At 45.6% G+C, this 12,038-nt stretch overlaps 1 protein-coding gene across 2 annotated transcripts in view; it reads right to left on the bottom strand.

Moving 5' to 3' along the window:
- The window catches only part of Chd7 (chromodomain helicase DNA binding protein 7), a 184,004-nt gene extending 179,811 nt beyond the window's left edge, over positions 1–4,193 (bottom strand). For both annotated transcript variants that reach the window (XM_027932846.3, XM_071602315.1), the window contains exon 1: positions 3,883–4,193. The gene's annotated coding sequence lies outside the window, so the exon portion shown is untranslated. The remainder of the gene's footprint in view (positions 1–3,882) is intronic.
- Positions 4,194–12,038: the final 7,845 nt, after the last annotated feature.

Genomic DNA, 12,038 nt, shown 5'->3' with positions numbered 1-12,038 from the left:
TATGCCTATGTGTTTTGCACATAAAAATTACTTGAATTTTGAAATGAATCACTTTCTAAACATGAAGTTTTAAGAGCCATTTTTTGTAGTCAAACACTTTGTTCAGCCCTAAACATTTTTATTCTTGCAATGCCTTATTTATAGTACATGGTTATAAGATGTTCATGCTGTTTGCTAGGCCATGGTGCTTGCCATCAAACCCAAAAGGCTATATTTGGATAACGAAGGATATGAATGGTAACTAGTACCTCTAAAGTTAATCTTAAAAGTCAAAGACAAGTATTTAGTAACTCATAGAAAGAAATCTCTCTCTTAGTAGATGATAAACTCCCTGAGAGAAAGTACTGCCTCTTATCCCTTGTTTTACACATGGAAGGCTTGCCAAGCATTGCCTAATGGAAATAAACCAAATGCTTGGTAACTGGAGACAAGCAAACTTTCTCATGCACAGGGAGTAAAATGCTGTAATCCTAGGTTTGAAAGAACCTCCCTAAATTTGGCACTTACATGGCTTTTATGGGTTACACAGCAGGTACACAGATGAAAATAATCTTTTTCTTTAGGTCTGTTTAAAAACTCAAAGTATGTAATTATTGAATTTGCATCTGTAATAGGAAAAGATTGTAACATTTCCTTGATACACAGTATTATTAATGTACTTCTCAGAGGTTCGTTTTAACTGAATAAAGGTATGGGTAGCCTAGAAAATTCTTATTATGGAAAAAGTTTTTGAAAAATGATTAAAAACTAGACCAAGTCCAGGTAAACCTATGCAGGTACTATTTAAAACTAAGTTACTAAATATGTTATTTTAAATTTGACTTCCATATTTTCAACTTGGAAGGAAGAGTGCTAGTTTCCTAGAAAGAAAAGTGTTTTGAGATTTTAACCACCACCTATACAACCACTCTTTATCATTTCTCTATTCTGCCTTCCATGTCAAGACACAGAAAAGGAAGCAATTTTTTTTAAAAAAAAAAAAAAAAAGCTACTTTAAGAATAAATTCATTGATTAAACCAATATAACTAGAGTTTAGATTCCCATAGCAGTGTTTTGTTATAATTCCTTCCTTATCTAGAAATTCATTCGAAATTAAGACCATAAACCTACAGCAGAATTTATCAAACTTCAACTTAGAATTTGTACAGTGAGAAAAATAGGAAATATTGAGACTATAAATAATAAAGCACAGAGCACCAGAAAAGAATTCCAATTCCTAAGAGTTGGGCTAAGGAAATTCACCTGTTACAAGTCTGACAAAAATCCATTATGTCCCTTAATCAGATTATTTTTTTAAAATGGGGGGATGCCATATTTCCACTACTGGACAACATTTAAAAAAAAAAAAAAAAAAAATAGCTGCTAAAATTTGCAGCTCCGGTCCTTTTCCAATTCCAAATTCTGATTTTACTTTATAACTTTTTTTCTGCAGTAGTTGTTCAGGGAAAATAAACTTTTCACGAGAAAACTGGAAGGCGTAAAATGTCTCCTCCTTATCACCTAGAAAGGCAACCCGAGTCCTACTCCGTGCCCCAAGCATCTAGCTTTCAGCCTCTTTATTATCATTGTCAATGAATGGGCCCCAGTCAAATGAAAGCTGCCATTTTAGGGTAAAGACTGGAGGGCTTCTGTTGTGCAACAGCAAGACAAAAACACTGCGCGACAGATGTACTCTGGGGGCTGGGGGAAGGATTCAACTTCATAAAATCACTGCTCAAGTTATTTCTGAAATAGGAATTGCCCAGTACTTGGACATTACAGCAATCTAAATGTAATTATAACTAGGATAAATCAGGTACTCATGCTGCTAAGGTCATAGTCACTAAGATTTTTTGTCCCCGTTAGAATAGATCTGTGAGGAAATAAAGAGATGTATTTTTCCCTACTGATTATTACGTACGATGAGTACTTCCCCCCCACACACACACTTACTGAAAGAATTGGGGGAAAATAACACTCAACCCCTTAGTAAGGTATCGTCCACTGCAAAGACAGCTTAAATTAAATTTTTTAGAAAATAAAAATCAGGCCCTTCATATAATCCTTTAAAACTAAATTAAGATATTTAATGTATTCCAGAAATCAAGCCCAGAGGATAGGTACATTTTAAGATAAGTTATTTAAATCGATTGCTAGATAATATACAATGGGAAACTAAAAAGTATACTTAGCAAGTGGAAAGCTGGATAGTGTATCTAATTCTAGCAATTCAAAAGGAAACTCTCCATGTGGGTTGCTACTTTTCTTTTGTCCATTGTCTGTTCAGAAGAGGGGGAAAAAAAACTAGTTTAAAACCAAGGCGTGAACAGTCTCTAAAAGTGACCTCCAGGAAAACCGTCCTACCCTAGCCCGAACACTCCCCGCACCGCCCGCTCCATGGGGGCGCTCACAAAGCGGGCGACCGGCCGGGAGTTTGGGGTGCGCTCCCACCGCGCGGGGCTACTCGAGGCAGAGCCATCCGGAGAAAGGCGGCTCGGTAATGATGGCTGCTCGGGGCCGGCGGCTCCTTCCCCGGAGCCTCCTGACCAGCCCCCCCAACCCCCGCCCCGTGTCCACCGACCTCCCCCCACCCCGGCCGCGCTTACCCCGCGCCGATGCGCCCGCCCCGCACCGCAGCCCACCCGGTGTCCGCGCCCCCGCCCGAGCCCCGCGTCTCCGGCGAGCCCAGTCCCTGGTGCGAACCAAACAAACAACGCGTCCCCCGCCGCCCTCCTTCCTCTCCCCGCTGACCGCTTGGCCTCCAGCCACCTCACCGGTTCACGCTCCGAGCCGCGGCTCTCTGCGGGGCAGAGCGCACCCGGGCCAACTCGGGGGCCACCTGGTGACCCCCTCCCCGGCGCTGATCCCCGGCAGGCTGGGGGGTTGGTGGGGGCGAAGGACCCGAGTTGCGTTAGGGGGTTAAAGTCGCTATTATGCAGTCGCCGCCGCCGCCACCACCGGCCCGGCCAGCTCGGCAAGGTGGGGTCCCCTCCTTGCCGCGCCTCCCCGCGCGGGTCCCGGCCCGACTCCCTTTCTTCTCCTCCTCGCGCACTTGGGAGCCAACGGGGAGCCCTAGGAGCCCCGAGCTGCAGGCTCGCAACTCCGCGCCCGCGGCTGGCACCGACTGGGCTCGGGACGCCCCCCGCACCGCGTGTTCGCGCCGCCCCCGCCCCACGCGGCGCCCCGCGCACTTTCCCCGCCGCCAACCCACCTCGCCCGGTGGCCGTCCCCTCGCGGGCTGGCGCCGCAGCGCCGGGAGGGACGCACTTTGTTCGCGCCCGTGCGGCCGCCGCTCCCGGCGAGCGCGGCGTGGTCGGTCCGGAGCGGGGGGCGGGGGCGGGAGGCGGGGGTCGCCGCCGTCCCCGAGCCACCGCCGCCGCCGCTCAGCCGCCCCGCGCCCGCGCGCCCATCGCCCGCTCGCACTTGAGTTGAAGCCCAACTTTTCCTCCTTCCCTTTTCTCTCGAATGGAGCCGGCAACTCGTGCTCGGCGCCGGCGGGAGGAAACGCGCTCGCGCTCCCCCGCGCGCAGACACGCTCCCTCCTGTCCCCCGTCCCCCCCCAACGCCGGCAGCACAACAAAAAGCCATTTACATGCGAGGAAGTGACCCTCGGCCGCACCGCGCGCCCCCGCCGCCGCCAGTCCTGCGGACGCAGGCAAAAGTTGGGGCGCCGGGCGGCGCTCCGGGCGCGGGTTCGGGCCCCGCGGGCGGCGACGCCGGCGACACGGCGCGGGCGGCGCTGCGCTCCTGCGCCGGCCCCGGCCCCCGCCCGCCCTCGCCCCTCGCCCCGCACACGCCCAACTCCTCGCTCCCAACTCCTCGCGCGGCCCCGGCCACGGCCCGGAGCGATTTCCTGCCGCCGCCGCCCCTCCCGGGGGCGCCGGGCGAACTCTCGCGCTCACCGGGTCGGTCGGTCGGGCTCCTCCGCTGCCCTGTGCCGAGGGGAAAACAAAACGCAGAGCGGGCTCCGGAGTTGGCTCGGCGGCCACGGCCAGGGGGCTGAATCCACGGGCGCGGAGTTGACCAGGGGCGAACGGGGCTCTGGCGAGTTTCAGGGTCTCCGGGTCCCCGGGCCGCCTCCTCCGCGGAGCTCCTTTGTGTAATTTCACTCGATTCAAGTTTAATCCGATAGTTCCCGAGCACGAGCGCGTCCGCACCACCACGGCTCAACCCCCGCGCCGCCGCCGCCGCCGCCACCGCTGCCGCCGCCGCCGCCGCCGCGGCCCCAGCACGCCAGCGCCTGCGCGCGCCCCGCACGCCGCGCGCGCCCGGGACCGCGGGGCCGCGCGCGCCCGCCGCTGGCTCCCTCCGCGCCGCGCCCGCGCCCGCGCGCCGCCACCTGACGTCAGGCGCGCCTGGTATAATTTATGCAAGAATTCGGCCGGGGTGGCGGAGGCCGAGGGAGAGGCCGAAAGAAAGGGGGCGGCGCGGGGCTGCGGGGCCGCGGGCTGCGAAGGGCGGGCTGGGCGCCACTTCCCGTCCCCGGGCGGGCGCCGGCGCTGCGGGCGGTTCTCCCCACCGGCGGGTGCGCGGTCTCCGCGCTGCCTTTCTCGCTGGGCTTCTTGGAGCGCACGGCCGCGGCGGCGCCCCGGGCGCGGGCTGGAGAGGGTGCCACGTTTCCCCGCGCAGCACCTTCGCGGAGTCAGGGTGCGCCGCCCCGGGGCAGGAAGCGGAGGCTCCGAGCCGACAGCGATCCTCTTGGCCACAGCGAAAGGTCTCCAACGCTGTGCGAACGGCGGCGGCTGGAGGTGTTTGGATGTCTCTTCTGTAATTATCCTTCAACTTGAAATTATTTTCCCACATGAAATTATTTGGAATGGTCACATTCCATTTCAAATAAATTCATTCCTGCTTCTCCACATTGCTTTCCTACCACCTTGGTGATAGGACAGCCAAATCCACCACTAAATCAAAAAGTTTAACTAGATACCGTTGATTTTGTTGACTTTGATACCATGCCAAACCAAAAAAGAAAGAAAGAAGATACAGAGCGCAATGGTTAGGAAACAAAGAAATAGGATGTGTGCCCATCATTAAACGTGTCAGGACTAGAATGTTTTAATCATTCTTTGGCCAATTTGGCAATTGTAAATGATCTTCTAGTCTTAAATATCCGACCTTCTTGTTCTGTTTGTTGTTGTTGTTGTTGTTGTTGTTCCTAGTACAAAATGAATATTAACCTTAGAGAAATTTTTGTTTTACTAATTTTCCTTTTAGGAAATACATCTTCAAACATATATTAACCACTTTCAATGTGCAAAATGCTGAGCAAGAATAATTAATAAACTCAACAATTGTAAACTTTGAGATGATTTTATTAGGTTAAAGATGACACTTATTTTGAAATTAAGGAAAGAATTTATATTAACCACTGATTATCCTATGACAGAATAAAGCAAGTTGCTATTATTGGAGTCCAAAATAAACTGAGAAAATGCAAAACTATGTAAAATATACTTATCTCATTCAGTATTTGCTGGTTACACTGCCTGTATTGCTAAGCCTAGATTCATAGTATTTCTGTTTGGACAAAAGACTTATCAAAACTATTTCGTTGTGTGGCTACTACAAGTATTCATTAACTAAGTTTGATTATCTTAAACTTTATTACTAAAACATTTGTTTCCTAACAGTAGTTAACAATTTTATAAATATATGTTACATTATATTGTGGTTTACTAAGATGCACTGCTTTTAGCTTTATTTGACCATATAATTAAGTTGTGTTTTAAAAGAAACATTTTAAAAATTTTTTTTTAGTTTTATATGGACACAATACCTTTATTTTATTTGTTTTTATTTTTATGTGGTGCCTGGATCGAACCCAATGTCTCACACATGCTAGGCAAGTGCTCTACCACTTAGCCACAACCCTGGCCCCAAGAAATAAACATTTTAATCCAGGAATTAACAAACAAGAAGAGTAACACCACAAAATGAATTCTGACATCAAAAAATTTGAAGATAATAAAATCAACCTTTTTTTATAGTCCCATATTATAAACCAAGAATCACAATTCATAGTTCTTCATTTCCACTAAGTCTCTGTCTCTTGAAGAAAGCATATGGGGAGTACTTTGGAGTGTGTGTGTGTGAGTGAGAGGGGGGTGGGGGGAGAGAGAGAAATAAGAACAGAATGCTTAGAAAGAAATCACTCATGCCTGATTATATTAAAGTACATTTTTTTAAATGGTGTGACATAAAGGAAAGTATTTCTTATCTTTTGTAATACATCTCAGCCCAATATCAGATAGATATACATCTATTTCAAGGCAATTTACAAGCTAAGAAATATGGCATCTGCCTATGGTGAAGCTATATTTCAATTAACTTCTGATCAACAAATAGAATTAAGTGACTCTGAGGAGGTCTCTTTGCCCTTTGTACTTGTCACTAGAATGTTAGGAAACTTCCTTTTGACCAGAAATAGTAAAATAGTACAACCAGTATACAAAGTTAAAAAATAGCCCCTGCAGCTCATCTCTAACTTTCTCTTCTTTTCCTGATCCTTGTTCTGAGCCAGGATGAAGTCCATGCTTTTAGAATTTGTACTGGTGCAACACTTTAAAAGCTTAAAAAAAAAAAAAAAAAAACCTCTGGGGCAAACTCCTAGGCAGAAGTGTCCCACCTCCTACCACCCCACCACCCACCACCCCATCCCCCCATTCTTAAGACTGAACCATTTTCTCTCCTTTTGCTTCACTGTTGAAGTTTTCCCAAGGAGACTAATTTGAATTCTCAAGCTTTGGGCCAGATAAGGGTCATTCACAGATGAGTGTAAATTCATTCATTGGGTTGCTTTTTCTCCTAACTGAAACTAACAGTTTTAAAGATTTAGTCATTCATTCAACATTGATTGCCTAAGAGGTTCCAGGCATGGTTTTAAGTGCTTGTGAACAAAACAGAAAACTTCCTGCCCTCATAGAGTGTGCAGTCTAGGAGGGATTGGTAGTTTCAATTTGTTGATAAGAAGGAAAGGCAGTTTTGGAGTCTGAGTCTGGAATATAGGACAGGTCTGAATTAGTAACCAGAGGTCAATAGGAAGGCACTAGAGACCTGGGAGGAGGAATGCTAATGGATGAAGTGGGCACCAACAGAAAGCTGTTAAGAAAAATACCAGAGATCTAGTACAAAAAGATCTAGGCCCCATGAAATGAATGGAAGCAGTCTCTTCTAAGAACTCAGAGTAATGCTAACTGACCTATTGTTCCACTGTGTTACTGCTTAGGCAAACAAATGTTTGTCTCTGCTTGGGAAAATTGTCCATAATGTATCAAAGTGTAATACTTGGGCAGGTGAGAGTGCATAGAACAAGGAGGCAGAAAATTTGCACATACTGAAAGACACCCTAACTTCTAGGATGTTTATTAAAACTTAAGTCCTATTTGTCTCTTCTTCCAAGTGTTTTGAACTTTAAAATACAATATAAATTACACTAATTCCAGTGTTGAGGACATACTTGAATGCAATTTTGAAACTCATTGTTGAAATTGTGCTCAAAATCCATTTGCAAGTCATAGAAAATAACTCTTTAAGGCCATATCTCTTTTTTTCCACTAAAAACTGTTATTCTACTTCAGAATTCTCCAAATGCCTTTGACTCTCTCCAAACAATACATTTGCCTTTAAATGATGAAGACCTACTGCCATTGAAGGTATGTAGAAACAAAAATAAACATATAGATATGTAGAGGGTTATAAATGCTGAAGAAAACACCAGAAACAAATTTTCAAAACACACACACAGAGAATTGAACACTTAACTACTGAACCACATCCACAGCTCTTTTTATATTAAGTTACTCAGGGCCTCGTTAAGTTGCTGAGGCTGGCTTGGAACTTTCAATTATCTGCCTCAGCCTCTCAACTTGCTGGGATTACCTGAAGGTACATCACTGCAATAATGGCTTCTTTTCCCCTGTAATTTTTTTCCCCGTAAAAGGAAGAACACAGCAAGGTGCACTGGTGCACTCATGTAATCCCAGCAACTTGGGAGGCTGAGACAGGAGGGTAGCCAAGTTTGAGACCAGCCTAGGCAACTCAGTAAGACCTTGTTTCAAAATACAATAAAACAAGCTCAGAGTGTTGCTCGGTGATGGAGAACTTAACTGAGCATGTGCAAGGCCCTGGGTTCTTCCACCGAAGGGAGGGAGGGAGGAAGAAAGGGAGGGAGGAAGAGAGGAAGGAAGGAAGGAAGGGAGGGAGGGAGGGAGGGAGGAAGAAGGAAGGAAACTGACTCATCCAGTTGGAAATGGAAGTGCTGGTGTATTTGTTAGAAAATTGGTCAAACTCTTTTTTAAAAAGATACATTATATTACATAGTCTAAAACTACAGCCTCCCACATGACAGCCTTTTTCTATTAGATATACTGCTTTGAAGTTACTGTTTAGTCACTCTTATACCAATGCAAGTGCACCTGGCTTTTGTTCCTCTGTATTTACTCATTTCTTGGGCTGGGGATATAGCTCAGCTGCTAGAGCTCTTGCCTCACATGCATGGGGCCCTGAAAAGACTCATTTCTTTGTTGGGTTTGTTTTTGTTTTGTTTGGAGGGTGCTGTGTATGTCTTTGTTTGGGGCAGTACTGGGAATTGAACCTAGGGCTTTATGCATGTTAAGCATGTGCTCTGCACTCTGCCATTGAACTACATCCCCAACCCTCTCCTGGGTTTTTAATGTGGATAGCATATGAATATGAATTGGTTCAATTATTTTTCTGAAGATTCTTTTCAGGAAATTTTTCTTGAGGTACATTCCTGTGCTTGTTCATTTATCAGGTATATGTGGTATGAAGTGTTTAGCAGTAAGTCCACAGTATCTGTTAAGTAAGCAGATAGTATATTGGTTTGAAATTGTTAGATAAAATTCCCATTTCATCTCCATTAGCCCAGAATACTGTAGAAGCCTTTGATGGCAACTGTCAAGGATGATAAGGTCAAGATATCAGTAAACAAAAGCCATTAGGACTAGAATTAAGCCATTGTTGGCTCCCAGAGATAGCCAGTTTAGCTGTTTGAGTCATTCTTCCAGCAAACTTGTGTGTGTGTGTGTGTGTGTGTGTGTGTGTGTGAGAGAGAGAGAGAGAGAGAGAGAGAGAGAGAGAGAGATATGTGAGATTGAACCCAGGGATGCTCTACCACTGAGCTACATCCCTAGCTCCTTTTTCATTTTATTTTCGAGACAGGGTCTCACTAAGATGCCCAAACTTGTCTAGAAATTACAATCCTCCTGCCTAAGCCTCCCAAGTCTCTGGTATTACAGGTGTGCACTGCTGTCCCAGCTATGAAAATGTTTTTTTAATGCCTGCAAGTGCCCTACTCTCTGTTACCATTGGGGACATGGTAAGCTCCCTGTCTTCAAGAAGTTCATAGTGCATGCAGCATGAAGAAGAAGAAGAAGAAGAGGAGGAGGAGGAGGAGGAGGAGGAGGAGGAGGAGGAGGAGGAGGAAGGAAGGAAGAAGGAAGAAAAGAAAGAAAGAAAAAAGGATTGATTCTGGGCTGGGGATATAGCTCAGTTGGTACAGTGATTGCCTAGCATGCCCAGGCCCTGGGTTCAATCCCCAGAACCATCAAAGAGTGGTTCTTGCTGCTTGGGATAGCAAAGCAGGCTTCCTAGAATGCAGAAGACATGGACTCAGTGTTGAGTAAGCAAAGAACTTCATCACAATAAGGAGGGTCATGAGAAAAGCATGGATAGGGAGAAGGACTCCCAAGAGAACAAAGTGGTTCAGTGGTCCTAGAACCTAAGGAGTTCAGGTTACTGTAGGTGGTTCCCTTGTGAATGGAACATGGCAGTTGAGTCACTTTTCCTCCAGTGTTCTCTAACAGCCCCCACTTCCAGGATGAGTTGGCTATTCTTCCTTTGTTCTCCCAGAGACGCCCATCCTCCATCACTACATGCTTATGTTGGACTAAAATGAATTGTTGTCCTATCTTCTCATTGGGTTGTGAGCTACTTGGAGTAAGGACTATTAACACTACTAGTTACTTACTGTAGAGCCTCCCCTTTAGAATGTGCTCAATAAATCCCTGTACAAGTGGCAGGGCTGGGGAGGTGGGGGGAGATTAGAGAATAGAAAGGGCTAAGGAGAGCTCTCAACTTCATCCCACAAGTCAGGGACAGTCACTGAAGAGTGTTTAGCAAGACAAGAGCAAGTCAGATCTGCACTTATAAAGATCTCTCCAAAAAAGGAGAAAAGTGAGGAGGATCTCTGAAGACAAGAAAAGGGAAGATATAAAGCAACTGCCAACTTCTTTATGCTGCCCAGACTCAAACATCACTAAATGCTTATCATGGGGTTGGTCATCAGATGGGGAAGAGTAGGCAGAAGTGAAGAAGTGCCCCTCCCTGTGGTAGAGGAGGGCAGTACATTGTCTGGAAGGAGCAGTTGAGGAGTGCAGGGAGCAGTGGGTCCAAAGTGGCACTGCCACCAACAAGGACTCAGCCACTTTACATTACATCTTCATCTCCTTACACTCAGTTACCAGGTCCAGTATTCCAGGCATGGTGTCACCAAACATATCCTAAGTAATATTGGGCAATCCCTTAAGCATATCCATTTCTAGTCTAATACATGGAAGTCTGCACTGCTAACTTAGGTAATAATAAGATACTTTGATAAAATATTTAAACTGGAAAAAATACAGTGGAATCTTCATCCTATAGTTATTGGGCACTTATTCTGCATCACACACTGTGCCTGGCATTGCAAACATGAAAACAATGCAAATTCTGCCCTGGAGGAGCTCCATGAATCTATCGGAGGGTAGAGGACAAATGTTTAAGCATGTCATTGCAATCAAAAGGTGTACAATAGTGGTATAGTAATAGCTCAGAAGAAGGGACAACTAATTCTGTTTCTGCTCAGATAGGTAGGGGAGTCTTCACAGAGGATATAACATTTAAACCTAGCTTTGCTGGTATTTGATGGCCAGGGATGAGGACAATCACCAGGCAAGAAAAACAGCTAAAATATGCCCGGAACCAATGGCTAATGTCAGCACTGCAAGTAATTTCACTCAGTTAGACTAGCACATGGAAGGAAGGTAGGAAGGAAGGAAGGAAGGAAGGGAGGGAGGGAGGGAAATGAATAATAGAGCCAGATCAGAAAAGGTTTGTAGCATTTAAGGAACTTTAACCTTATTGTATACATTGTGAAAAACCTTGCAAAGACACTCAGCAGGAAAATGATCAGGGCAAACGTAGATGTATTGGGTATGTGGCCCAAACATTAGAGCTGTTGGCGTCAATGATTGTCTATATTTGGCATGATGAGATGATAGAGATTTAAAAAAGATGTTAGAGATATTTAGCTGACATATATTTAAGATGTGGCATATTAATGTTGGGAAGTAAATGACAGGGAGAGGTGAAGATTCACTTCTGAGTTTCTGTGGTGAGTGACTTAGTAGCTAGCTACATCACTTACCAAGATAAAGAAAAAGATGGGAGCAATTTACAAAAGAACATAGGGTCTTGTTGTGGGAATTGAGGTCAGTTATGTAACATTCAGCTGGGGGTACCCATTAAATAAGAGGTGTGAATGTAGAAGATTGATCTGGTCTTGAGATGTGGGTATAAGAAGTATGACTGGAATGGATGAGGTTGCTTGGGGAAACATGCAATAGAAGAAATCCAAAAGATAAGCAAAATATTTTTCATTTATTTATTACTGTATTTCATAGAACCACCCCAAAATTTAATGGCTTAAAACAACAAATGCATCTGATGGTTGGTTGGAGGTTGAGCTTAGTTAGGAAAGCCAGGTAGTTGAATCTCTCTCTTCTCTACCTTTAATTCTATCTCTCTCTATTTCCATTTGGTTCTATATTTTGATCTTCCTCATGACATACCAGCCTCTGGCAAGTGCTCTAAAAAGGCAAACCCCAATGCACAAGCCCTTAGCAGGCACCTGCTTACTTCAGATAGACTGGTTTTCCATTGACCAAAGTTCCATGGTCAAGCCTACAATCAATAAAACAGGGAAGCTGGATGTGGTGGCACCCACCTGTAATCCCAGTGACTTGGGAGGCTGAGGCAGGAGGATTGCAAGTTCAAA

This window comes from Marmota flaviventris, chromosome 15 (genome assembly GCF_047511675.1).
Source record: "Marmota flaviventris isolate mMarFla1 chromosome 15, mMarFla1.hap1, whole genome shotgun sequence".
Taxonomy (NCBI): Eukaryota; Metazoa; Chordata; class Mammalia; order Rodentia; family Sciuridae; genus Marmota; species Marmota flaviventris.
This window is presented reverse-complemented; position numbering and strand designations above follow the sequence as displayed.